Source organism: Terrapene carolina, unplaced genomic scaffold, assembly GCF_002925995.2.
Source record: "Terrapene carolina triunguis isolate 2854851 unplaced genomic scaffold, T_m_triunguis-2.0 Scaffold89, whole genome shotgun sequence".
Classification (NCBI taxonomy): Eukaryota; Metazoa; Chordata; order Testudines; family Emydidae; genus Terrapene; species Terrapene triunguis.
The window spans coordinates 20,869,710-20,897,173 of record NW_020664440.1 but is presented as its reverse complement, the minus strand read 5'-3'; the positions used below and the strand labels follow the sequence as shown (position 1 = coordinate 20,897,173).

At 45.7% G+C, this 27,464-nt stretch overlaps 1 protein-coding gene across 4 annotated transcripts in view; it reads left to right on the top strand.

Moving 5' to 3' along the window:
• Positions 1–27,464, top strand: part of CHCHD6 (coiled-coil-helix-coiled-coil-helix domain containing 6) — a 172,627-nt gene that overhangs the window by 140,376 nt on the left and 4,787 nt on the right. The gene's annotated exons all lie outside the window — the stretch shown is intronic.

The following is a 27,464-nucleotide window of genomic DNA, read 5'->3' as shown; positions in this document are numbered from 1 at the left end:
TCCTGGACCCTTGACATAAATCTTGAGTTATCCAGGTGCCAAAATGCTGTCAGAACTGACAGATTTTAGAAAAATACACCCACAGGCAGAGTATTATCCATTATTCTAGCACTGAGCAGTGGGCAGTAAGGAAAATCAGCAGAGAATGTGTCTTTATCAACTTTAATTGGCTTTTCCCGTTGATAAAAATCAGTGTACCCGGCAAGGGACAGAGCCCATCCGGCAGTTTGATCTTTCTGTCCCAGAGCCAAAGGATTCAGTCTGTCTCCATTGACATGTGACATGGACTTGTCTCAGCACAACTCCTGGCAGTGAAGCAGACTACAGCCTACAAAGAGGCTGCCAGGCTGCGCTCGGTGAGTGACCATGTTTAAACAAGCGTGAAGAATGAATTACTCTGTCTGGACGTGAGAAGTTGGATTTCATCTGCGCTCTAGTTGCTGGAAACTTGCTTCAGAGAGAAGCAAACTTAGTTTAACTTTTCTTCAGGCGCTGGCTTGTTAAGGCTCCTGGATTATAACTGGACACTCTCCAAAATTAAGGATCTGGTGAATGAAAATTCCAGTATAGGGTAAGATTTCACAGCTTTATAATAGCTACAAGAGAGGACTATCCTAGGGTCGTTTGGGTTGGAAGTGCTTCTTCTGGATCATCTAATCCTGCATCCGATAGAAAGGGGTTGATATCTGCTTTGGATCTCTACAGTGAAGGTGATTCTGCAGCCTCTCTCGGCAGCTTGTTCCATTGCCTCAGCCGTTCTTACCAAATTTCTCTCGAGTCTTCCTTGTTTGTTGCAGCTTAAGTCGATTGCTACGAGCTTTACAAAAGCTTTTATTAGACTAAATAATACAGTAAAGTTAACCACAAATCCATTACTTGTTTTCTTCATGTTGACTTGTGAGTTTAATTGATCCCTTTATTTATGATCATAAAAATGAAAGACCAATTGATAATATCTTTAGCACTTGCCCACCCCTGAAAATCCTTGTGATTTCTCAGCATGTTTCTTCTGCTTTCTGTTCTGCTGGACGAGCCTCCTGTGTCCTATTGCATAACTATTGTAAAATACAAGCAGGACTATTCGCAAATAGGTACTGGCTTACTAAATTGATCTACTTCTGCTGTTATTCTAGAAACTGCACCACATCCCACCATGACTTTGAGGGTCCCATGAGCCAAGCTGCAGGAGTCTGACCCTCTTAAACTTACTTACAGTGCTGTATACATGCTTCAACACTAATTTTTAAACTGATGCAAATGTCTCTAATCCAAATTAATGAAAGAATATTCAGCTCTTTGCATGTTCAAAACCTGTACCATAGGAAATCTCCATTTCCCTGAAATGGATTATTGTGATCTTTTAGTTTGTAAGCTCTTTGGAGCAGGGACTATCATTTTCTATAGGTTTGTATGGTGTTCAGCACAAGGGGGCCCTTGATCTGGTTAGCTTCTAGATGCTACAGCAGTATAAACACAAGATAATAATGTGACCGGCATATTGTGCACACTGGCTGAATGTATTGGCTGGATGTTTCTGGCACTGTGATCAGCAGTGAAATTGTAACTGCTAGTGTCTTAAGTATAAGTGAGTTTCAGAGTGAACATATGTCTAAGATAAATGAGAGGGTGAGTAGTGAAGGCCATTCCTTTTCTTTCATATTCAACCTGTCTGTTTGCAGGCCCAACACGAGGTATATTGTCAGAGTTATTTGAAGGAAAAGGAAGATAAAGACTTTACATTTTTGGAGCATACATACAAAATCCACGTGAATATCCTAAAACTTCAGAATGTGGTTTCTGGCCACCTTTCAGTTTGGGTAATTGCATTCTGCTAATCTAAATTGCCTCTACAGTTCCACCAGAAAGCAGTGTTCTTTATTTCCTGCCTTAACTTGTTGTGGTGTTGCTGTGTGCTGTCATGTGTCACTATAAAGATGGCTACATTTCAACAATGGAAGATTTTATTTTGGTGTGTATAACCAGTAAAGGTGGTAGAGAAATACATAATTATTATGAAATATAAATAATTTTAATGGGTGTAAAAAAACTGATGAAGGACATCAGGATTTGGATTACCAACATTATCTCAGATAGTAAGACACTCTCTTTGTCTGGTGATGCTGTCTGATATCCCTTCATCTAGAGTAGTTGAAGGTGCCATCAGCTTCCTAGTATGCACATTCTAGGCACTTACGCCCGATCATATGTTGGCAGGCCTTGTGGTGTAAATATGGACAGAAGGTGCCAAGGCCCTTGTCAGTCATTCGTTGAATGCCTGTCAGTATCTGCTTGGCCAGTTCCCTAGTTAGTTCTGTTTAAAAGAGGACTGCATTAATTTTGTTTCTCTGAAGCCTTTTGCACTCTTTAATTGAGCTCTGTGAGCTGTTGTCTGCACGGCGCTTCATGATTTTTGTCTTGCCAGGGGCTCTGTGAGTATGTATTGTATTGTAGGAATGAGCTCCTTACACTGCAGGTGCTGGAAGAGGAGCAAGCCACATATAGTGCGAGACAATGTCTCCAGAGATAATGAAAACAAGATGGCACAGGGGATTGTGGGAACGGGAGTCAGGATAGCTGCCTTGAGCATCACCTTTTAATAAAACAGCTATTTATAGATCAGCTGAGACTTTGTAGAGTAGATTCTTAAATTAATATTTACATACTAGCTTCATTGTTTTTCCCTGAAAATCTCATTTGCATTATTGCTTGGACTGAAATGCAGCTTCCTGTTCTCCAGGCACACACATGTGCTCAATAAAAGAGACCACGGTATGAATCTGAAAGCCATTACTTCCTGCCTTACAGTACCTCACCTCCCAATGGTACCGTTTTCCCTTCTCTTTGTGTGTCTGTCATTGCTCTCTGAAGGAATGGCTCACAAACCCCTCTTTGGTTCCCAAACACCCAGGACACTCCTCATGAACTGATCTCACTGGAGAGAGACATGAAACATTTCTGCATAGTGATTCCTAATTAATCTCTGTCTCTTGGAGAGAGACTTGAATTGTTGATGGATTGTGGATAATTTACTAACTGATAGACAAATGGGATGTATGAATGGTGGTAACTTAAACCAGGTGCAAAATCCTCCCCCCGCCCCTTCCCTATTTGCATCTGTTTGAATGTGTTCTGTTGTAAAGGCTTTTGTTTCTTTATACCTTTTTAGCACCAGTGAACCAGCAGCAAGAATAATCATTTCTCACTGAACATAGCAGGCTTCACACCTGGATGAGGAGTTTAAACCTCTTTGTGTGTTTCAAGAGGGAAGAGTTCTCTAGCCGTTAGATTCCTGGCTCTGCCTTATACTCATTAGATATCTTGAGCCAGACATTAAACTTCTCTGTTTGCCCATATCTAGATATTAGTTACTTGGTAGGCCTATTGAGATTGACTGGATGTCTGGAAAGTGCTTTGAGTTCCTTAGATGAAAAGCATTATTGAAGTGTAAGATATTTACATTATCTTTTCATAAAACTGATCAGGGTTCAGATTCACCTCTGTATGTCTTGTCATCTTACCTCAAAGCCATTTAGACACTTTGACTGCACAGACACTGAAACATTTACACACAACCCCCCAAAGGTACTAACAGCAGAGGCTGAAGTGTAGACAGGGCTCAGATGGTTTTACCACCATGTCTTCTAACCTTAAAGCAGGGTTAGGTGACATAGTGATAGAAATGCCTGAGACCCGACCAACTACAGCAGGGGTAGGCAACCTATGGCACACGTGCTGACGGCGGCAGGCTCTGTATTTTAATTTAATTTAAAATGAAGCTTCTTAAACATTTAAAAAACCTTATTTACTTTACATACAACAATAGTTTAGTTATATATTATAGACTTATAGAAAGAGACCACCTAAAAACATTAAAATGTATGACTGGCACACAAAACCTTAAATCAGAGTGAATAAATGAAGACTCAGCACACCACTTCTGAAAGGTTGCTGACCCCTGAACTACAGCCTCTGCTAATAGTGGAGCTGCACTGGTGGTGTATGTTCTCGCTATGCGTGTGTTTAGGAGTTGTCATTGTCCCTCAGTCACCCAACTGAGAAAGAAATAGGACATGGAGAGGGGGAGAGATCCACTCAATTGTGAAGCTCCCTTGGTGTGGTGCTTTGTTGCTGGCTTCAGATAATGTCCTTTCACCAGTTTACCAGTGGCTAGGGCAGGACCATACAGTTTCCTGCCGTCATCTTTGCAAGAGTATAGGAGGCTCTAGTGTGAATTCAGGATACTGGGGGCAATGCGGTTGGAATAAGCAGTAGAGGAAGCCTCTTTTTGAAAGAATGGAAGGTCCCCACAGCAGTAAAGCGCTGCCATGACCCATCACTGAGTTGGTTTTTTGACTGTGTTCAGGCACTGGGTCTCTCACTTTGCTGATGGGTCATTGATTAACCCAAGTTGCATGCTGCCTTAAGCCTGTGTGTGTCTCCATGCAGATTCCTGTGTAAAGCACAGTCACGGTAGTTCTTTTTCACTTTGCTTTTCCTGTCTCTTAAGCTGAATTGTGTCGGGAGGGTGAGCGTGATGCAAGGTGCGTAATAAATTGGTGGATAGAAGTATTGGAGAGGTTAGTGAGTGGGAGAGGTCTTGAGATGCCCAAGAAGTGCAGCTGTTAAGGAGGTATAAATGTGTAGTGTCCCATCTGTTTAACTACAAGACAGAACTTTCATCATGAAGATCAGTCATATACTAAAAAGAGGAGGACCCTGCTTGATGTGTGATTTCACTCTCCTTTCCCACATCTGAGAGAGAGGGGCGTATAAATTATATACTCATGAGGAAGGATTGTCTTGTGGGTAAGGCACAAGCTTGGGTGTCAGGAGACATGGTATCAAAGCCAGGAATAGACCCTAATTCACTTTGTGACCCTAGGCAAGTCAGTGCCTCAGTTCCGCTCTGTGCCTCAGTTTCCCTATATGTAAAAATAGATATTTTGCTCTCTCCTGTCTGTTCCTCTTTTGGCATCTTTAACATACCTATCACTGTGGTGTCTAGGCACTGATACTTCACAATGGGATTATGATGATAATTTATTAAAGTTCGTAAAGGTTTATAAGATCCTTGGAAATTAGGCATGAGGGAAAGGCAGTGTATTAGCATGAATACCGTTAACTGAACATACTGAACCTTTTTCAGGCTATCCTGTGCCACCAGGAAAACCGCAGCCCTTAGAAATATTTATAAGTAGCTCTTCATATGGTTGGGGCAACTCCTGGAGCCCTGGTCTATACTCCACTTCTGAATAGATTTCCCTAGAGGATGGTATTTTAAGGGTTAACATGGACCACAAGAGGAGGAGCAGGACAGCCAGCTAAATGATACAGCTCGCTGCAACTTGGTTTGCAGTGAGAGCTTGAGGTGGGAGGAGAGGATGCTATAGCCGAACCCCAGGAAGGATGGATACAGGTTCCTTGTATATTCTGAGTCCAATGGCTGTGCCCATGATCTTTGCTCTATCCCATCTATCACTTTAACTTTCCCATTGACTGAAGACTGCATCTGAACTTGGTGTTCTGAGCTCGACCACATTTTCCTGTAACATATTGATATTCGGGGGGGAGGGAAAGTGGATTCCTACAAAATTTCAAGGCCACCTCCTTGAGAGCTGATAGCATTAACACATCACATCCATAGATACACAGGTACTGAGGCTCAGGCTCGGTCACTGTTACTCACAAACACACTCAGGGCTTGGCTACACTTGCGAGTTAGAGCGCATTCAAGCAGCCCCGGGCACCCTAACTCATGACACATCCACACTGGCAAGGCACGTAGAGTGCCTGGACTCTGTGGCTGGAGCGCTCCTGGTAATCCACCTCCACGAGAAGCATAACGCTTGCTGCACCCCGGTTGGAGCGCCGCGGCACCAGTGTGGACGCCCTGGTCTATTAATGCGCTCTGATTGGCCTCCAGAAGTGTCCCACATTGCCTGTTCTAGCCACTCTGGTCATCACTTTGAACTCTACTGCCCTGTCCTCAGGTGACCAACTGTCAGACCCACCCTTTAAATTATCTGGGAATTTTGAAAATCCCCTTCCTGTTTGCTCAGCAAGGCGTGGAGTGCTCTCAGCGAATCTTTCCAGGTGACCATGCCTCCATGCGCCAGGCGATCCCCAATATGGTGCAATGGCGAGGTCCCGGACGTCATCAGTGTTTGGGGGAAGGAAGCTGTCCAGTCCCAGCTGTGCTCCAGCCATAGGAATTACAATACCTTCGGGCAGATATCAGGGGACGTGATGGAAAGGGGCAGTGCATCCCGAAGTGAAGGAGCTGCGGAATGCCTACTGGAAAGCGCGCAAGGCAAACTGCCACTCTGGTGCTGCCCCCGTGACCTGCCATTTCTACAAAGAGCTGGATACAATACTTGGGGGTGACCCCACGTCCACTCCGAAGACCACCATGGACACTTCAGAGCCCAGTTCAACAAGGCAGGAGGAGGAGGAAAGCGGGAGCAAGGGTGCTGAGGAGGAGGGAGACAGCCCGGTATCCCTAGATGCAGGCAGCCAGGAGCTGTTTTCAAGCCAGCAGGAAGGTAGCCAGTCGCAGCAGCTGATGCTTCGGGAAGAACAAACACCAGAGGAGGTGCCCGGTAAGCGGCTTTTATTTTGGGAAGGAAGTTATTCGGTGCGGGCTCTTGGGGCGAGGAGGGTTAGGGCTGCGTGCATGCCTAGATGCGGAATAGGGCGTTGATGTGCTCTCTCACATCGTGGTAATTGGCCTCCGTGATCTCTTCAAAGGTCTCATGCAGAAGCTACTGTGCTCCTTGTCCTAGTCAGGCTAACATGTCCGTGCCACTGTGCCGTGACAGGTGGGGGGACCATTGCTGCACACACAGGCAAGCTGTGTATGGGCCAGGGTGGAAGCTGTATTGTAGTAGAACACCCTCCCTTGCTTCCCAGGTCACCCTCAGCAGCGAGATATCTTCCAGGACGAACTCATCCTGTGGAAAATGTGGGGACAGTGTTCAGTATAGGGGCACCCTGCATCTGTCGGCTCTCCCCAAGGCACAGAACCCCAGAGGACAGTATGGCTGTGAAACAATCAGTCCCCCTTGCTCCTGTGCTTACTCACCATTTTGAAGCTCCTGTGGGCAGGGCTGGCTTTAGGCCAATTCCCCCAAATCGGGCCCCGCACCCGTGCCTAAGAGGGCCCTGCGCCCTAAAGAAGAGCACCTAACTTAGGCACCTTTTTTAATTTTTACTCACCCGGCGGCGCTCCGGGACTTCGGTGGCGGGTCCTTCACTCGCTCCGGGTCTTCAGTGGCGGGTCCTTCAGTGCCGCGGAAGACCCGGAGCGCCGCCGGGTGAGTCATCCCTGCCGGGGCCTCGTCGAAACGATTCGAATCGGGCCCCGCCCTTCCTAAAGCCGGCCCTGTCTGTGGGTTATGTGCGCTCGCTTTGGGACGGGCAATTTCTGCTATTGTGTACACTGTGCTTGTCTTTAAGTATGGCCGAATCATTGCTCTGTCTGGTGTGAACAATGATGCCTCTGTTAAGTGTTGCATTTTGGCTTTACAGCTGCAACTTTGAGATCCCAGCCATCCTTGTTATCAACGGCCGAAAGACTCCAAAGAATCAGGAAGCATCCGCGAAGAAGCAAAGAGGACATGCTGCATGAAGTCATGCAGTAGTCCCTTAATGAAAATCAAAAAGTGCAGGAGTGGAGGGAGAGTGAAAGGAGGGTCCGCCAGCAGAATGAGGATCGTTGGCACCAAAGCACAGAGCAGCTGCTAAGCATCATGGAGTGCCAAGCGGACTCGATACAGGCACTCGTAGCAATGCAGGCAGAGCACTTCCGCGCCCGCTCCCCCCTGCAGCCCTTGTCCCAAAATTCTTTCCCTTATGCCACCATGTCACTGCCAACCCACTTTCCCCAACATCCGGGTTCTTATTGCCACCAGCTGCCTCCAACACCTGTAGCTTCACCACCCAGCCGTGCAAACTACGACCCTTACCCACTGCACTCAACCCCCATCACCATGCATTTTAGCCAGCCTGAAGTGCAGCACTCATTGCATTTCCCTCCAGACCAGAAGGCTGAGTATGATAACAGGACATACACAAATCTGTGATTGTTCCATTCCCCACCCCACCCCTTTCTCTTATCCCACACAGCACAGATGTGTCATGCCCTTTCTGTTTCCCAAGCAGTTGTGTTTCTTTTCAATAAATGAATTTTTTGGCTTTGAAAACATTCTTTATTATTGCATTAAGTAAAAGATACCATAGCCCAGGAAGGCAACAGGCACTGCAAGTCAGTGCATTGTACGTAGCAAACACAGATTCCTACTAACATTGGAACCACTGCACTTCACTCCCGTGCAGGTACCAAACGTTAGTGGTGACTTTCAGCCTCAAATTTCTCCCTCAAGGCATCCCTAATCCTTGCAGCCCTGTGCTGGGCCGCTCTAATAGCCCTGCTCTCTGGCTGTTCAAATTCAGCCTCCAGCTGTTGAACCTCCAAGGTCCATGCCTGACTGAATCTTTCACCTTTCCCTTCACAAATGTTATGGAGGGTACAACAAGTGGATATAACCGTGGGGATGTTGTCATCAGCCAGGTCCGGCTTCCCATACAGACAGCGACAGCGCCCTTTAAACGTCCAAAAGCACACTCCACAGTCTTTCTGCACTGACTCAGCCTGTTGTTGCTGCTGTCAAGGCTCCCTGTGTAGGGTTTCATGAGCCATCACATTAAAGGGTAAATGGGGTCTCCAAGGATCACAATGGGCATTTCGACTTCCCCTACGGTGATCTTCTGGTCTGGGAAGAAAGTCCCGGCTTGCATCTTCCTGAACAGACCTGTGTTCCGAAAGATGCACCTTTCCGGACCAGCCTGCGTTAATGTCAATGAAATGCCCATGGTGATCCACCAGCGCCTGGAGAACCATAGAGAAATACCCCCTTTCGATTTATGTACTTTGAGGATAGGTGGGCTGGTGCCAGAATTGGAATATGCGTCCCATCTATCGCCCCTCCACAGTTAGGGAACCCCATTTGTGCAAAGCCAGCCACAATGTCATGCACATTACCCAGAGTCACGGTTCTTCTGAGCAGGATGCGATTAATGGCCCTGCAAACGTGCATCAACGTGATTCCAACGGTCGACTTTCCCACTCCAAACTGGTTAGCGACCGATCGGTAGCTGACTGGGGTTGCCAGCTTCCAGGTTGCAATAACCACCCGCTTCTCCACCGGTAGGGCAGCTCTCAATCTCGTGTCCTTGCGCCGCAGGGTTGGGGCGAGCTCAGCACACAGTCCCATGAAAGTGGTTTTTCTCATCCGAAAGTTCTGCAGCCACTGCTCGTCATCCCAGATTTGCATGACGGTGTGATCCCACCACTCAGTGCTTGTTTCCCGAGCCCAAAATCGGTGTTTCACTGTGGTGAGCATGTCCGTGCCACAAGCAATCTCGTGTTGCGTTATGTGAGTCGACATCATCGTCAGACTCCTCACTGTCAGTTTGTAGCTTAAGGAGTAACTCGACTGCAATTCGTGACGTGCTGGCAAGACCCATCAGCATATTCCTCAGCAGTTCGGGATCCATTCCCGCAGACCGAAAGGGAAGACAGAGCGCGCAGTACAAAAACGTTGAAAGATGGCGCCAAATGTGGATGGAAGCACAGGGATTGCTGGGATGCGAAGTGATGCATCACAGGGCATTGGGACAGGACCCAGAATGCCCCAAACACCCCCGCCCCCTTCCCACAAGCCACAGCGCCAGAATGGGAAGAGGTGCTCTGTGGGATAGCTGCCCATAATGCACCGCTCCCAATGCCGCTGCAAGTGCCGCAAATGTGGCTATGCCAGTGCACTTGCAGCTGACAGTGTGAACACACTGCAGCGCTTTTCCTGCTGCGGTCTCCAAGGGCTGGTTTAACTCACAGCGCTCTACATCATGCTTGTCCTGCCACAGGGAGACAGGCACACCTCTGCTTTGCCAACTCTTGCAATATTTCACAGTTTTCTTATTGCCCCAGCTTCTGGAGTCATGTGAATACATGTCTCAGCGTTCACTTTTTTTTTAAAAGTAAATTTTCTGTCCTTTGAGTTTACAAAGAAAATCGTGAGAATATGACCTGAGTCCACCCCAAAGATTCAAAAACCAGAAGGCAAATGAAAAGGATACCAAATGTATTTAAAATAATCTTATGATTTGAGTGGGATGGAGGGCTGACTTATAATTTTTTTAATACTTGGGGTGGGCAATACAGCACACTCTGGAGGGGGGAATGTACGTACACCACATACACACAGAGCAGTGATGTCAACTGCAAACATTCAGAAATCATGGGCCTGCTGCAAAAACTCTCAAGAACACCAGATTTTAAAATCTCATTTGCATTCCTGTTTTTGACCCGTTAGGGGGCCACATTTTTTCTTTGCAGCCATTGAGGGTCAAATCCTCTTTCATATGGAAGTGAAAACTGAGATTCTCATGTAATAAAGCCCCAAGTGCTGGAGTAATGTTGAGAAAAATCCCTATAACACCAAATATCATGAAACTTGGGATAAAATCATAAGAACTGGCAACACTGCACATATGTGTAGTCATGCACATTCACACAGGGATGAACATTCATACTCAGGCTCCTTAATAGAACTTCAGAGATGCACAGCTGGACTCACAGGTCCATATGCACACTTCCCAATAATCCTACAGAGAGGCACAGACAGACTCACAGGTGAGTGTCCACGTGCATTCACACAGGTTTCTCAGTGTGACACAGAGGCACACGTACCTGCAATCTCAGATGGTACACACTCACACCCCTCCGTTGCCCATGCAGAGGCATACATGCAGTCAGACTCCCACAACATAAAGGTTTCCAGTAAAGCTGAAACTCGACAGCATTGTTTTCCTAATCACTGGCAAATGCACAGAGTCATTGTGTTGTCCTGAAAGCCATGGTGCTTTATTTTCTGCAGGCTGAATGGCAGCTGTGGGTAATAATAACCCAAGATTTAAAAAGCCAACATTATAGGGGCATTTACAACCCACCGAGAGAGTGAAATCTCAGCGAGGCTAAGCTCTGTCTCTAGTGATCCTTCATTTTTCCTGCGTGATAAGGAAATGATGAGCAGCTCTAGAGAAATGGCCACCGCAGCGCACATGAAAGGGGGAGCAGGTTGTCTGTTCAAACACCGCAGTAAGTGGAGTGGGACAAATGGAATAGCTCTCTGCAAATTAAACGACCCGCTTGTCCTCTTTGTGCTGTGTGGGCTGGCTTTGGGTTGTGTTTTTTTTTTTTCCCCCATTATTATTTTATCTGCAGATAGATGAAAAGCAGAGACTGGCTGGTTTCAGTGCAGTCACCTTCAGTCTCCATAATTTTGTGCCTCATGCTGAGACCCCCCTGGTCGTGGCTGTCCTTGCCTGGCCAAGGAGATCACCAGTGAAAACCATTTGAGCACCCACCCACCCAAATATATGGTAGGAATGTAGCTCTTGCTGTATTAAAACACCAAATTGACACTTAATGTGGGTTGGTTCCTGCCTTTCGCATAGGATCTCCTGGTCCATGTACAGAAGCAGCCACAAGTACCATGGTGAACTTCAACACTATGGCACAGGAAATGTTTTCTTAGTGTTTTGCATAGTGTTACCAGTTGTACAGCAAAAATCAGCACCTTACTTAATTCAGATCCCAAGTTACCTCTGTCCCCACTGACGCCCGAGTTACCACATTGTCAAAACCTGTGTGGAAACTTTTTTGCAAACTTTGTCCATTTTAAAGGAAAATTCCAAGTGTTAACAGAAGTCTGATCATTCATGACAAGAGCAAATCACTCACATTTGGAATTGTCTTATATATAGTAAAATCGAATGGAAAACTGCCATATTGATGGTGTGATGTAGAGTAGGTTTGAGGGAATCCAGATGAGACGCACGGGAAAGCTCAGGCTCTCAGTACTATGAGTTAACTATTAAAAATGTCTCTGTTTAAGTTAACAATAATTCATTTTGCTTTATTTAGTAGTGGCTTAGCAAGTCTTGAATGAATATAACAGGGTATATTTTAAAACTGTATAGCTTTTTAAACTTTTTGAAAGTCCTCGCTTTTCCATGAATTCATGTGGCAGCTGCATTTCCTAGACTAAACAGGAAGTGTCTGTACATGGCTGTTTCCACTCGGACACCATTCATAATTATGGCAATAGTGAAATATTGATAGCTATTCTAAACACAGTGTTGTGATATGGTTACAGTAAGAATTGGGACCTAGGACTCCAGTGTTTTGTTCCTACCTCTGGGATGGAGTGTGATGTACTGGTTAGAGCAGGGAGCCAGAGTCCAGGGGTTCTGTTCTAGGCTCTGCCTTGGACTCATGTTTCCATGGACAAATTACTTAATCTGTCCCTGCCTCTATTTCCATATCTGTAATGTAGGGTTATTACTAGAGCTGGGTGAAATTTTTTGATTAATAATTTCACTGAAAAATGCATTTTTTCAGTGCACCAAAGCTATTTGTGAATTTGGGTCAACTTCGATGAATAGTGTAGTCTGACAAAAAAATTGGGATTTTTTTCTAAGTCAGAACAAACCATTTTGACTCTTGAAATTAAGATTCATTTTGACCATTCTGAAATGAAACATTTCTACTTTTTGCTTCAAAACTTTTGTTTAGAAATTTAGCTAATTAAAGATTAAAACAAAACCCAAAGAAAACAAACACAACCAACCCCTCACCCAAAATGAAACAAAAAACTGGGTCAAACAAAACATTTTGTTTGAGTGAAAATTAAATCTTTGTGGGGGTTTTGTTGTTGTTGTAATGAAAAAGATCAGTTTCAGTTCAAACTGAACTGATTTTTAATTTTTTTTGCAGCCCCTGAACTGAAAAGTCAATTTGCTCTGTTTTCATTATAGCACATATCTCAGGGTTTTATGAGCCTCAATTAATATTTGTATGTTCTTTGAGATCCTCTTCTGAAAGGCTCTACAGGAAAGCAAAATATTTTGGATGGTTTGTTTTGCCTAGAGGAAATTGTCCAGTTCATGAAAGCTAAGTAGGGATAGGTACAGTCTGCACGAACACAAAAGGTGTGTAAATCTTGATTGTGTACCTCTCTTCCCTGTCTCCTCTCTGTTACGTTGTTTTTCTTGGATTATAAAATGTTCAGGTTGCTAACTGGGTGTTCCTGTGTATTTGTACAAGCCCATGGCCTCAATCCTTGTGCTATCATGATGCAAATATTAAATAATTTTGTTTAAATGTGTAGGCCTTGTGGAAAGAGGATAAGTAGGTAGCTACAGGTAAAGAATGGTTAGGGAGGGGTGAGGAAAGGATTCAGCTGAAGCATGAAGCCTGTTCTTTGCCAGAGCCTTTACATCCGAAGCATTGATGTATTCCCAGTTGACAGCTCCCTCATCCCCTCCTCTCTCTCTTCCCCCTCGGGGGCTCCTGTTTCGGGATGAGTTGGTTCCAAACAGACAATACTTTTCTGCAGATAATAGGACACCCAAGCAGCTGTGCTGGTATCTATCACAAACAGACACGCTCCACAGTGAGAGAAATTACAAGACGCGACCAGCACCATTCGTCAAAAATTAAAACACCCTCGGCCTGAGCTGTGTCCACAAGACACCCGCGTAGCATATTTATAAAGTGTTGCTTTCTTTTCCAGCCTCTTATGCATTTTAAACTGTTTTAGTTAAACATCCCACCTCAGGTCCTGTTTGTAAAAGCTGGTTTTAGATGGCAGCAGGTCTCCACTCTGTGTATCTCGGGTTAGAAGTTTGCAGCGATGGAAAGGGGAGATGATCATTTAAGCAGCCCTAGTGTCTTATCCCAGCTGCCTCTATCTCATTAACCATGGGAAATGTCACATTCCAACCTGAGGAGGAGAAAGTTTCTGGAGAAATACTGCTTTTTTTAAGGATTTTAATCTTGGAAATGGGCTTGGATCTGACTTGGATAGGAGGAGTCAATAAGTGGAGAAACATCCTCGTTTCCAGGGTCGTTGCTGCCCTCCCTTCATTTGTTAGTGCTGCATTCAGAGTTATAGCACAGTGTATGCAATTATGTTTAATAGCATTGGGTGTGTTGGATAAAAATGGTCAGCTATACAAAACCATTCTGCTGCAGTGTTAAGGAGTAATGACAACTGTGCTGTAGCGAAGCGATGACTCACCGGCACGGCACCTCCTGCTGGTCATCCTGGGAATTAGCTCTCCAGCTCCGGCACGCCCTCTGCTGGCCGATGTCCCGCTTGTCGCTAGCCCCCCCGTGTCCCTCCCGAACCCCTTTACCTTGGGTGCTGCCCCCTGGCAGTACCCCCACTCTCTGGGTCTCCCCGCACCTTGCCTCAGTGGCGACTGCCAGTCACCATCTAGCCCCCGCTCACTGGGGCAATCTATACCACTCATCATTGACAAGGGGGGTTTGGACCTGCTGCCTTTGCCTACCCTGGGCTGCACCTCTGCAGCCCCAGTGCCCTTCTTTGGGCCTTTAGCCAGGCCTGCAACCTGGGGAATTGCCAGGCTGGAGCTCCCCTGCTCCTTTGCCTTTCCCCAGCCCTGCACTACCTCAGGCACCCTGCTCAGCTCCCAGGCAGCCAAGTCCTCTCTCCACCGCTAGAGAGAGACTGCCTGAGCTGCTGCCTCACAACCCTTTTATAGGGCCAGCTGTGGCCTGATTGGGGCGTAGCCCCAGCTGTGGCTGCATTCCCCATCAGCCTAGTCTTTGACTCGCAGCCCCAGCCCTCTCCCAGGGCTGGCTGTAACCCTTTCAGGGCTGGAGCGGGTGACCTCCCCACTACAGTGGCCTAGTGTCTGCATGCATCTGAGTTGGTGGCTGGTCAAGTCTACTATTGGTTCATGGCTGGGCATCTGCATGTGGGTGCATGGCCAGGCACCTCTCTTCATTTTTAATCTGTTTGTTAGCTTTCCTGTTTTATTCGGGATCATGCATTTCCTGCCATGGGTGCTAAGTCTTCATTATGTGCCAGTTGAGAAACCCAGGTTGCCGTGTTTCCTGGCTCCTTGAGACAGTAGAAAGGCAGGATCCGCCAGCAAATGTAAGGAAGTGAAACGATTGGATTTGGTGCGTGAATGCTGGAGCCTCCACCTGTGAGGTGTGGGTTCGGAAGTAGACAGTTTAATTTTTAGCGGCAGCCTAGTTTGTCAGTTTGTTCACATCAGAAAACATGATGAGAAATGCCTGTTACATTCTTGTGCTTGGCTGTTGCAGGTCTGCAGAGGCCCATCAATCAGGGGTTTAGTGTGGATGAGACCATAAGACCACTCTTCCCCTTGTGATCTAATCAGGTCTCTAGGCACTGTTGGATACCACGGAGTTGAATGTGGTATAAATGCCTAGGTAGCTTTATAGATAAGTTTCCAGTGTTGAAGTGCTGCAGCACTGATCTGAAGGAGTCAGTCCTGCTTGGAGGGCATTTCATCTCCAGCTCTTATGGTTGTGCATTTCAGTTAATCTCTGTGTAAAATATCTTTCTGATTCACCCTTGGATTATTTATTCTGACATCAAACAGTCAGTCATTGGTAGGTGTTTTATAAAAGCAGGTAGGGAAGGTTATACTCCTTACATCCTTGCAAATAGATGTTGTGAGTGCAGCCTTGCCTCTGCCCCACTGCTGTCTTCTCTACTGACACCCTTCCTCTCTGCAAGGGGAAGAGAAATCGACATTAACACCCGTAAGCACGAGATGAATACAGCTATCATACAAATAAAATTACTGGCTGCCGAATGGCAACAGTTTAATGAAAATGGGAGCCGTTAAACAAATAAAGCCAGTCGAGCTCATAATACTTCTGGGTGGAATTTCACTATATCACTGAGCAGAAATAGAATTAGGCATAGAAGAGGGATATCTAGGGAAGTCATTCCTGCCCGCATGTGTGCGCTCAATGTATGAGGCTGGACTGGAGAGGAGTTAGCCTTACGCAAGGTGTAAAAATGTGTTCGCGGCGCTGAAGTGGAAATCGAAATACGCAGTACTTTGCAGGAGTCTTTTAAAGCAAGGCAGAAGGGGGCTGGCTAGCACAGCAAATTAATGCATTAGCTTTTCCTTTCTGAAGCCTGAGTTCAAATCTTGATGTGGAAATAAATCCCAAGAGAATTTAGTGGTAAGAATTTGTACTTCTCTAGCATCTTGGACCCTTGCAGGACCACTGTAGCAATATTCCTGTTTTACAAAAGGGGAACTGAGGCAGAGAGTGACTTACCTAGAGTCATTCAGTGAAATTTGTAGGAGAGCTGGGAATAGAACCCAGGAATCCTGAATCGTACACATTCTCTCTCGCCTCTAAACACCCTTACTTTCTATTAATCAAAGAACCACTGCATAGTATGGCAAGACTTTCAGGCTCTGCTAAGGAGAGTCTCAGAGTGGCATGTAGCAGGTGATACTACAGGTCAGGACTGAGACATGGTGCCAGAGTTGTGTGGTGGTGAAGCCTACATACAAACTGCTCACATTGTACATGGGGTTGGGTGTTGCAAACTTGTCTCGACTTTCATGAGCACTGAAATTCACAAGATAAATGTGATATTTTGAAAAGGGAAGAAGGAGGCATCGATTATTAATGTGTCCAGTGATTAGATGTGGAACTGTGCCACAAAGGGTGGTGAGCGGAATAGGAACTGGTGAGAAGAATGGCTTCTGAGCACCCCTTTTGGGTGATAAAGGAGCAGCATTGACTGCCTCAGAACAGCATCCTGTTTTCCTTGATCTTCCAGCCAATGGCTGCTGTTTGGAGCTTTGAGGGGTTAAGGATATGTGGGAGGGAAGTTGAACAGTCTTTAGGGATACAGAGGAAATTCAGGGGGTATTTTCTCTTTATCAGGATGACATTGTTTCAGAGGAAATCATGTCTTGACCAGATTTGGTGGGCTTGATTTCAGATTAATATGGATTCCCGATGACATCAAAGTTGGACAGCATCAGAATTGCCTTGTGCACTAATGCACTGTGGAATTTAATTCTGTGGGAAGTGTAGTGAGTGAACTGAGCTGAGAGTTTGAATTATCAAATGGAAGGGGAATGAGGAATCTAAAAGTCTTGTGTCTGGCCAGAGTGTGTTCATTTGACTTTAGTTATCGCTCAGTCAAATGGCATTTGATGAGGCAGGAAAAAAAAAATATTTAAAGGAGCCTTTTCTCAGATGTCAGTGGTTCTGAACATGATAAAGCAGGGATGGGCAAACTTTTTGGCCTGAGGACCACATCTGGGAATAGAAATTGTATGGCGGGCCATGAATGCTCACAAAATTGGGGTTGGGGTGTGGGAGGGGGTGAAGGCTCTGGCTGGGGGTGTGGGCTCCGGGATGGGGCCAGAAATGAAAAGTTCAGGGTGCGGGAGGGGGCTCCGGGCTAGGGTGGGGGGAGTGAGGTGTGTGTGTGGGGGGGTGAGGGCTCTGGCTGGGGCGTGCGGGCTCTGGGGTGGGGCTGGGGATGAGGAGTTTGGGGTGTAGGAGGGTGCTCTGGGCTGGGACCGAGGGGTTCAGAGGGTGGGAGGGGGATCAGGACTGGGGCAGGAGGTTGGGGTGCAGGCTTTGGCTAGGGGTGTGGGCTCTGGGGTGGGGCTGAGGATGAGGGGTTTGGGATGCAGGAGAGTGCTCTGGGCTGGGATTGAGCGGTTTGGAGGGTAGGAGTGGGATCAGGGCTGGGGGAGGGGGTTGGGGTGTGGGGAGAGGCTCAGGTGCAGGCTCCAAGCGGCGCTTATCTCAAGCGGCTCCTGGAAGCAGCGGCATATCCCTTCTCCGGCTCCTACAAGGTGCAGCCAGGCGGCTCTGCATGCTGCCCCATCTGCAGGCATCGCCCCTGCAGCTCCCATTGGACCGGGGCCATTGGACCGCGTAGGAGTCGGAGGGGGGGGCCATTCCGCGGCTTCCGGGAGCCATGTGGAGTGGCCCCCGACCCTGCACTCTGGCTGGAGCGCCGGAGCAGGGCAAGCCCCAGACCCTGTTTCCCAGCGGGAACTCACGGGCCAGGCCGTAGTTTGCCCACCCCTGTGATAAAGTAATCCCTGCATAGAATCTGTAATGAATTATTTTTGGAACATAGGATATATAAACTCATGAATCTGAAATCCAGAGGGGTTTCCAAGGGTAAACTGATCCCGAAATGAATTTCTGCATATCTGACTTTTATGTCTCCTCTGTTTCTTGCCTATAATCTTGCCCATTTATGTTTTTTGCTGGGATGAAGTAGATTTATTAAGTAACAGTGTGACATTCTGAATTCAGATGTCCAAACTACAGGCTTCAAAGCCAATACTTTTCCGATATCTTGGTGTCAATCTCTCTCCTCCTACTTCCTTTCCCTAGAAGTCTGCAGAAGTCATTGTCTGGGTTGGTTCTAGTTCTTGCAGAGATGCAGTTTACTGGTGTCTTGTTTTATACTATTTTGTATCATGTGCTTTGTACTTCTCTAATCTCTTTAATCCAAGAGATTTGAACTACATTCCAACTATTTACTTTAATCTCTCAACCCACTGTGATTTGTAGTGTTGTTGTAGCCATGTTTGTCCCAGAACATGAGAAAGACAAAGTGGATGAGGTAATGTATTGTATTGGACCAATTTCTGTTGGAGAAAGAGACAAGCTTTCGAGCTACATTGAGCTCTTCTTCAGCTCTGGGAAAGGTAAGCAGAATGTCACAGCTAAATACAAGGTGAAACAAATTAAGCATAAGCAGTTAACACATGTTGCAAGAAACCATTCAAGATGAAGTGGGCAATTAATACCTCTGCAGGTATAGGACAAAGGAAGGTAAGTGGGTTACAGATTGTTGTAATGAGACATAAAACCAGTCTCTATTGAGGCCATGTCTACACTAGCACTTACGTTGGCAAAACTTTTCTCGCTCAGTGTTAAAAAACACCCTCCTGAGAAATAAGTTTTGCTGGCATAAGCGCTTATGTGCACAGTGCTATGTCAGCAGGAGACGCTCTCCTGCCGAGTAGCTAACTCCACTCATTGAGCTGGTTTTATTAAGTCGATGGGAGAACTCTCTCCCGTCGGCATAACACAGCTACATGAATACTCATACTTCAAGTTTGTAAGCATAGACATGGCCTTAGTCCATGATTTTTAGTATCTAGCGAAGTTATGAATTTAGGCTCTCAAGTTTGCTTTTTGAAGGTATTGTGCAGGTTTCCTTTGAGGATGAGGACTGAGAGGTCAGATATGGCATGATCGTTTTGTGAAAAGTGTTTGCCCATGGGTGATAAGATGTTTTTGTGTCTTATCGTTTTTCTGTGAGAGTTCATTCAAGAGCATAGTTATTGTTTGGTTTCACCCACATAATTGTTATTGGGACTTTTGGTGCACTGAGTGAAGTACATCATGTGTTGTGATAGGCATGTGTAGAGCCCATGGATCTTGAAAGGTGTGTTAGGGGGGGTCTTGATCATCATAGCAGTGGAAATATGTCTTCAGGGTTTTCATTTGTTGTGGCAGGGTCTGGTGCCACTTTGAGTTGGTGTGTCCTGGTCTGTCCTGCTTCTGTTGATGAATTTGGCAAGGTTGGAGGATTGTTTGGGGAAGAAGAGGAGTTTGGGGAAGATTTCTTTCAGGTTGTAGTACTCATCAAGTATGAGTTGTAATTGTTTGATGTTACAAACAGTTACAAATTGTTTGATGTTACAAAAGGTGAGGGGTGGTAGGTGACAACTAAGGGTGTGCAGTCAGTGAGGATTTCTTCCCCCCTCCGCCCCCCCGTATTGAAGCAGGTTCTCCTGAGGTATTTGGTTGGCCCATTCCATCATGTGATCTACTTCTCTGGTGGAGTGTCCTTGTTTGGCAAAGGCGGTTTTAAGTGTGTTAAGGTGTGTATCCCAGACTTTCACCTCAGAGCATATTCTATGGTGTCTAAGTATATGGCTGTAGATAACAGATTTCTTGTGGTGTCTGGGGTGTAGTTGGATCTATGAAGATGAATGTGGAGATCCAGGGGTTTCTTGTATACAGTTGTCTGGAGGGTTACATTGTTGAAGCTGATCGTGGTGCCCAGGATATTGATGGCTGATGTGGGAGTGTTCTTGAGGCAGTTTCATAGATGGGTGGTGGTGGTTGTAGTTGTGGTGGAAATTTGTGGGAGTTTAGGTAATCTGTCCTGAGGGTGAAAATATGATTGATGTATTTCAGGTATATCATTGACTTCGAAGTGCATTTTGCCAGAAATTCTTTCTCGAGGTGGCCCATGCAGAGAATGGCATATTGGAGAGCCATCCTAGGACCCGTGGCTGTTCCCGTGGTTTGGACAAAGTGTTTGTTTTTGAATAGACAGTTATGGGTGAGGATGATATGGATGAGTTTGGCTATGTGTTTGGGATGGATACCTGAGTGTTGTCCATTGTGTTGTGTAGATGTTTGAGGCAGGCAGTGATGCCATCATGGTGAGGGATGTTGGTGTACAGGGAGATGACATCCATGGAGGCAAGGTTGGTGTTCTGAGGAAGGTTGTTAATGTTGTGAGTTTCTAGAGGAAATCAGTTGTGTCTTGGAGGAAACTGGCCTTTTGTGTGGTGAGTGGTTTGAGGATGCTTTCTATGAGTCCTGATATTCCCTCAGTAAGAGTTCCATGGCCAGATATGATTTGTTTATTTTGGAAAACATGTAGAAGGTTGGTGGGGTGAGTTCTTGGGGGGTGAGGTTATAGAGTTTCTCTTGGATTTGATGATATTCTTAAACTCCTGGGTAAATTGTGGTGCAGGGTCATCTTTTAGTTCTTTATAGTAGGTGGTGTCAGAGAGTTCTGGATTGGCCTTGTTGACACAATAATCATGGGTGAGAACTATGATGGCACTCCCTTTGTCTGTTGGTTTGATTGTTATCTGGTGGTTGGATTTCAGGGGCTGTATAGCTCTTCCCTCAGTGGTGGAGTAACAGGCATGGGTGTGATGTTTGTTACGGATTTCAATCTGTTGGTTTTTTTTGTTTAACTAACGCAATCAATGTAATGATCAAGTATGTGTCCATTGGGGGTGGCCTGTCAGATTATTCTTTTTTCCTATGATTGTCAGTGGGGACATGATCATTGTGGATGGTGTCATCTTTGTTGTGAAAGGATTCTTTGAGGCGGACAACATAGATGACACCCCAACATCATCGGTTTATCAAGGACTCCCTAACTTAAGCTGAATTATCTGTATTCTCCAAGGGACTGAACTTCTGGCCCACCACAGACCCTGATACCATACTAACATGGAGAACTAGAAGAATTCTTTCACTGATTCTGCCTTCTCATCCCAGGGCAAACACTCTCTTATCTGATTTCTTAGTCCTTGTCCTCAAAGGAAACCTACAAAACATCTTTAAAAGATGAGCTTGGGAGCTTATATTCATAACTTCATTAAAAGCCATGGACTTTATAAAGACACTGGTTTTATGTTTCATTAAAACAATCTGTAACCCACTAACCCTCCTTTTTCCTACAACTGCAGAGATGCTTAACAATTTGTTTCACCTTATATTTAGCTGTGATGCTCTGATTACCTTTCCAAGACCTAAAAAAGAGCTCCGTGTGGCTCTAAAGTTTGTCTCTTTCTCCAACAGAAGTTGGTCCAATACAATATAGTACTTCACCCATCTTGTCACTCTCAACCCCTGTGAGACAGGTAAATATTATCCCCATTTTATATATGGGGAAATGGCAGCATACAGAGGTTACAAGACTGGTCCACAATGTTTCTTTGGCCTTGTCTGTACTAGTATTTTTTTCTTTTTCTTTTAATTTCCCACTGTTGCTCCAATTGTTCAGTTCAACTGGTTGTAGCAATGGTAGGAACCCAAGTTATATATACTCTGTTTCATTTAGATCTGCTCTGAGCAAGGTAAAACACAACAGTGATTAAAAGTGCCTGCAGCCACAGCCTTTCTACACCAGCAACAATATTGCTACCCTCCGCCCTTACGTCACTAATGCTTTTGGGTTACAGTTTGTAGAACCAAAGTTTTATGTTGCATCACTGGCGTGATTTTCTGTTCCTTTTGGCTCTGGAAGTGGGAGTATTGCTCCCCTTGCTGCAGTTATCCAGGGTCTTTGGTATAAGGGCTGGCAACATTTCTTTTAATCCCACCTAAAACTGGGGTTGAATTTGCACAAGTTGTAATTTATTCTGCTGTAGAAAACATCAGGTATCTCCTGGATTCCTTTATCCCTCCTGAGGTCTAAACTACAAGCTTAAAGAGTGCGAGGGGTTATTCCAGTTGCACTGGAAAGGAATATCTAGTGTTCTGTCCTTTCCCTATAAATTCCTTTCTCTCAGTCTGTTCCTATAAAGTGCATTGTTGTGGTTGTACCTTCTAATGTGTATAGTGGGATGTAATTATCTTCATCCAAGGCGGAATCATTGTGTCCGGTTGTAAGAGAGAGGTCACAATCCTAATGGGAAATGAATTTTGAAGCAATCTTGACCAACTCTAGTGGAGCCATTTCATACCACTAGAAACCCAGCCCCCACTTCACAGCAGCTGTATGTCCTTTTCCTCCAATAAGATGTAGTACTAATGCTTGCAGAGTGTCTAAACAAAAATATGCAATAAACTGCAAGTCCCAGCCCTGGATTTGGGTTCTGATGATTGTTTTGTGCTGCCATGTGGGAGACCCATTACCTAATCTTGATTGTTATATACAGAGTCTAAAAATGAACTAAGTACTTTATGGAACAAATAAGACAATAGCCATAAGCCCTCCCCATCCCCTTTAGCTGTGTGTGCTGTGAGGCTGCCTCTGTGATCCAAGGTTCTATTCCTGCAGAGGCGCGCGCGCGAGAGAGAGAAGAAACATCATATTTCTTTAAGAGGTTGAAGTTCAGATATTGGCACAGTCAATAGAACTAAGTGATATAATAGGCAGATGTACCAGCATTTTATCTTGGAAGGGCTGGCTTTAAATGTGGGCTAAATTACAAGGCATATGAGCTTGGCCTGAACCTTGTCTAATAGCAGATACTTTTTCATATTACAAAACATTAGCGACGGACAGAATTCAGCATGATATGGCACTTTTGGCTCAAGAAGTTCAGGATTGTAATAGCCAGGAGAGGCACTAGCAGAGCAGGGGAGGGGTCGGCATAGGAATAGCAGGTGAGGTTTCAGGTCAGGATTGAGGTGCAGGGGCAGAGCTGTGTGTGGGGCCCGGGACTAGAATAGCAGAGAGTGCTTCATAGAAGAGTTGAGGTGCACAGGGACATGAGGCGATTCAGGACTGGAATAACAGGAAAATGCAGTTGCCAAGCTCTGAGCAAGTACCAGCATCAGAACAGCAGGATTAATCTAGCAGTGAAATGCTCCCTATACAATTTCCATCGCTCCATAAGTCTATATTGAAAAATAAAAAATATTTTAATAATTGTCCAATGTACACTGTTCCAAATCATTTAATGATGGGTGGGGCGAAGAGGAGTTCACAAATGAATTATTCTAAATTTTTCTCCTTTTGCATCACCGCCTAGGCGTGGGTGGAGTCTGCATGCCAGGCACAAGGAACATCACTCTAGCCTGGTCATCTTTCTTAATGGTGAAAACAAGATAAAATCAATGGACATTAATTTAATAAAAAACACCCTCGGTATTTATTGCAATCAGTTAGCAATCATTCTCTCAGGAGTGACCCTTTGCGGAATGATGTTTGTTCCTCTTGCCCCCAGTGTTTTCCAGCTCATGTCCAAAATAAAAAAAAGCTGTGTACTCCTGGCAGTAATATGTTGGGGCTGCTGACTTGTTAGCGGACTGGACCCCAAATGGAGTCTATTTGCTTACAGCATTCTGGGAATTGCAGAAACTCTCAGCCAGTGGAAAAACATTTCCTATAAAGCAGCTGTAATGATGAGGGCTCTTTCTGGGCTAGAACAATGATTAGAGTGATTTGTCCTGTGGAAATCAATATGTTATAATGCATGAACAAACAGGTGAGTCTTAGAACAACTAGAGATTAGTGGAGCTAGTGAATTACTCCATCTTCCAGTCATACACAGATGACAGGAGGTGTAGTGGCAGAGCAAAGCAAACAGTGCATATGGTCTCTCGAGTCAAGGAGAAAATAAAAGAAATAAGTAGAGAAGGTCTTTTTCCTTTTCCTTTTTTCCATCAGGCGGTGTAGACCAAGTGGGGGGCGTCCATGCTGATGTGCTCTCTGTGGTTCCCCACAATACACTTTGTACCCTTTTGGAGGCTTTCCATTCTGCCATCATGCTGGCTTCTGAGATCTATATCCAGGAGTGAAGTAGGCCAGAAGCTATTTATTTCTGTTCCTCCTCTGTCTCTGCAAAGCTACTGGGAACAATTAACAGAGTAGGGGATGAGGAAGCAGAACTCTGTGGGTTGTTTATTGAATGAACTATTTTTCTTGGTGCTTAAACATCCTCCTGCCCCCTCTCAATCCAAACTTTGCAACAAGGAAAGCAGACCTCCCCAGTACCCTTGGACTATGTGTTAGCCTGAAGGATGTGAGATAGAGAGGAGGTATCAAGCTGCTTTATTTTTGTGCAGTAAGTGTATGGCATAGAAGTGCTTTGATCCATTTGTCAGCACAGCTGCTCCTTGGACGAGACCGTACACTGAATGCAACAATACCGATTGCACATAACTGAAAAATACCTGCAAATCAAAGTGACGCAAATGTCCTTAAAATTGGTTTGAGGTGCTAATAGTCCAGGAGCAAATGCCTTAGCCAGTAAAAAGGCCTTGAATACCCATCTTGGGACTGGCAATGTTTTCTGTGTTTTCTTGGAGGGCCCTTCTAAGTTAGCAAAAGTGAAAAACACTTCTGCAATCATGCTGGCTAAAGGCATACAACACGTGCACCAGTATTAAGGCTGCTGTGGAGAGGTATGGTATGAGCATAGGGCAGGGAGCCATGAACTCCAGAGTTGTAATTCCAGCTCTGCCACTGACTCCCTCTGCATGGCTTTGAACAAGTTACTTAATATTTCTGAGCCTGTCTCCCCCATGTAAAATGAGGATAACACTTCCCCACCTCCATGAGATGCTGGGAAGGTAACTGATGTTTGTAAAGTTCTCTGGAGAGGGAAAGCCCCGCAGAAGTGCTAAAGATAAGGCAGCAAGTGTCAGTATCTGCAGCACAAGTGCAATGAGGAATTAATGTTCTGCACCCAGGTGATTGCACCCTGCTCAGAGAGGTCCATTAATAGCTGTTTAGAACTCAGAACCTTGGGGGAGCTCTCTTGGCGGAGTCACAAAAAGATTCATAATAATTTAAATGAAAGTTTTTCCAAAGAGAGGATAAGCTGGTTTGTGGCGTGAGGTTACAGCTGCAACCACGGGAAGAAGCTTAAAACATCCACTTCCCCCTTTTTCTCCACCACCCTTTTGGGGGAGGGATTCAGGAGAGAAGGGGGGTCCGAGACATTTGGCTTGTGGCTGGCAATTCTGATCCTGTTGCCATGGAGCCTGAGCGCTGAAAATAATATTAAAACAAACATAAAATAGTGTCCATCAGAGGCACCCAGCAAATGGCAGGGTTTGCTGCCATGGTGTTTGCTTGGGCTTTAGTTTAACAAATGTGCCTTGCCCTGTGCTGAGGTTTGCCAAACACGGCTTCCGGCAAACCACCAGAGGGAGCAAGTTTCACAGGGTCTGAGGCTGTCAACTGAGAACATTCCACACCTGCCTCTGAGTGTCAGGCAACACCAGGACCCTGACAGCCAGATCAACCCAGCCTTGATGGGGTAAAGGGGGAAAGGTTCCTCACTACAGCTCTATACTGGCCCAAGTGATCTTAACTGGCTACCCTTCTGGCTGCACACACAGGACAGACAATAAAAGGGAGGAAGATAATAGAGCAGCGCTACAAAACCTTGTTGCTGGGTTTACCTGGCCCCCCATGTTGGTACAAGGATGAGTAGGGGAGAGCCCCGACTCCCCACATCTAAACACAGCCTTGGAAAGGACAAAATGTCTTGAGTTGAAATGATTGCAGAGCCTGACCCTTTCTCGTGCACCCTGATGGAATCAGGGATGGAGGGGAGCTGGCTTTCCATGCCGCTGCTGTGAGATGACAGACTGGCAGCCTAGTAGCTGGCTGATTTTCAGTGCTGTTCATTGAGGGGAAAAGCCTCACAGTGGTGAAGAGTTGTGGGTTAGTAGCTCAGATTGCTGCATGTCAGGAGAGAGAGGGGAGGCAGAGACAAGCAAAGCTGGAGATGCTTTCTAGACTGGACAGATTTCCCTTCCTGCTAGAGCTGAAGTTGTGAGGAACTATCTTGTACTCTTTATATAAATATAATACATACATACACACACACACAAGTTTAGGGATGCTAGACTGGCAGCCCTAGAGACTGTATTCCTCCATGTACAGATCATGTATATCCTGGGCAGCAGCATGGCACGCTCCCCCTCTCTCCTGCCAACACGCCTCACCCTTGTTCCTCCAAGTGTGACCAGGAAGTATGGCCTCCATGCCCCCATTAGGTCCCTAGCTTCACTACTGAAATTGTAACAAGGAGACTACTTAGTGCCAGTTGTGGTGGTTTATTATGAAGATGTTTTGAGCTGAAGTTTCTAACGCATTTCATTGTGGGCCACCAAACAGCCATCTCACAGGAGCAACTCTTGGTTGCTAGCTGACTTGGACTGGCTTTGAGCCTGCCCTAGGGCCTGTGTAGGGATGGAATGCTGTGTATGCCATGTGAGGGATGTGTTTGGTTCATCCAGTGAAAGCTGTGAACTCCTGGAATGGCATACTGTGGGGATGTGGAGGGTAGCACCCAGCAGTTTGTTTAATTGGATAGCCTATGATAAGTGAGACAATTTCTACTTGCATCGGAAGTGTATGTGCATATGATATTGTAACAAATCCAACCCCCCCCCCCACACACACACACGCCTTCCCCCTGGCTTTTGCTGTGCAGCACATTGACTGATTATCGCTTTACAGTGGCTGTGGGGATAGAACTTTGATCTCTGGCTCCAAAATCACAGGCCCCCAGCATCATTAACTGTTAACAGTATAGGGTTCATGACACACAGTTGATTCCATCCTGGAGGAGCAATGGTGTACACATTAGCCAGCTCATACACGATGCCATGTTTTTTGCTTTCTTTCTAAAATGAACCTAAGTACCTATTAAGAGGGTTTCAATGTCCCTCTGAAGCATCAGTCACTGGCCACTACTGGAGACAAGATATCACTGGTCTGTGCTGCTTTGGTAAATGCTATGAGAGTGGGTCTGAGGGCATGGCTACGCTTGCAGGTGTAGAGCGCTTTGAGTTGAACCAACCTTTGTAGAGTGCAGTAGGGAAAGCACTGCAATCTGTCCACACTGACAACTTCAAGCACACTGGCGTGGCCACATTAGCAGCTCTTGCAACGGCCACAGAGAGCAGTGCATTGTGGTAGCTATCCCAGCATGCAAGTGGCTGCAACGTGCTTTTCAAATGGGGGGGGCTGGGGTGGAGTGTGACAGGGAGTGTGCTGTGTGTATGTGGGGGGAGAGAGAGTGGGTTTTTGGGGGGCTGAGAG